The 1,310-nt window shown below is 36.3% G+C and overlaps 1 pseudogene; it reads left to right on the top strand.

Moving 5' to 3' along the window:
* The first annotated feature begins 757 nt into the window (after positions 1 to 757).
* On the top strand, positions 758 to 876 carry LOC134913287 (5S ribosomal RNA; annotated as a pseudogene).
* Positions 877 to 1,310: the final 434 nt, after the last annotated feature.

Raw genomic sequence — 1,310 nt, forward strand, 5'->3', positions numbered from 1 at the left:
TAAGTGCATTTATTAATATGCTTGATTATACAGCAAATGTCTAGACCTGTGTATTCCTATCAGAGTTCCACTGCCGTTCTGTGTATATTCTGCACAGACCACAAACTCTTGATGCACTTTATATTTATCTGTTGTATGTTATTCCATGCCATTTGGACATATGCAGCACACACATAGCTCTTTGCTACAGCACCACTGTCTAATAAATATAGCCCAAATTGTCTTTTTCATCCCCCTTTTTTCTTTTTTTTTTTTTTTCTTCTCTTATTCTTCCAAAATCAATATCTGTTAAAGTATTCACATTACAAAGAAATACTTTTTTCAAGCAGAGGCCAGTATTTTGTCTGATAATTATCTTATTTCATCGTAAGCCTCAGCATACTCTTTGAACCTTTACACTTTATTCCAAATATGCACGTTAAATAATAATGTGTTTTTCAAAATCAATGCTTAATTAATTAATAAATTTTTTTGACAGTTCAACCTAGCATATCTTTCATATCTCCTTCCCATACTTCACTATTGCTTCATGGACTCTCATCTGCGATTCACGGAACACGATACCACTCAAGTGGGAATTGTTGAGCTGTGTCTAACGCAGAAAGCAGATCCATCAATTATGCTACACTGATTCATTCCTTTTCTTCTCCATACTATTTTTCATTTCTTCTTTTCTCGTTCTTTCTTTCTGTCTCCCTTTTTCCTCTTTCTTCTGTTTCTTACATAGGTGCACTCTCATTGGTGCAATCCAAAAATTCTCTACTATCATACCACGCTGCCAATGCCCGATCTCGTCTGATCTTGGAAGCCAAACAGCGTTGGGCCGGGTCAGTACCAGGAGAGGAGACTTCCTGCGAATACCCGGTGTTGTAGAGTTGGGACCATTTCCCTCCACATGTGTTTGCAACACCAACAGCAGCATCACCACTAATTCTTCTCTCCCCCCTTTTTTCTTTCTCTTTTTGAGGCTTAATACTAATTTTTGTGGCTTACGTCAGAAAGTCCAGCTCATTTGAATGCAGGAGACTAACCAATTTTGAATCAAGTAGCCCAAGTGGGTCTTACTTATTTAATAACTCTTATGATCACTCCCTGGTTCTATTAACACAGATATTCTGTGCTGGTCAGGGGAATTGGAGGTAAGACCAATCAATGTCTACAACCATTCCAATTACCAAGTGTGATTAAACAGACCAGAACATTTTATTAATTCTAATCATCACATTTTTTCTTTGATATGGATCATTTATAGGGGTATTTTTATTACAAACATTAAAAGTTATGTTTTAAGTATTTCTCTCTATATGTCA

Source organism: Pseudophryne corroboree, chromosome 4 (genome assembly GCF_028390025.1).
Source record: "Pseudophryne corroboree isolate aPseCor3 chromosome 4, aPseCor3.hap2, whole genome shotgun sequence".
In the NCBI taxonomy this organism is placed as follows: domain Eukaryota; kingdom Metazoa; phylum Chordata; class Amphibia; order Anura; family Myobatrachidae; genus Pseudophryne; species Pseudophryne corroboree.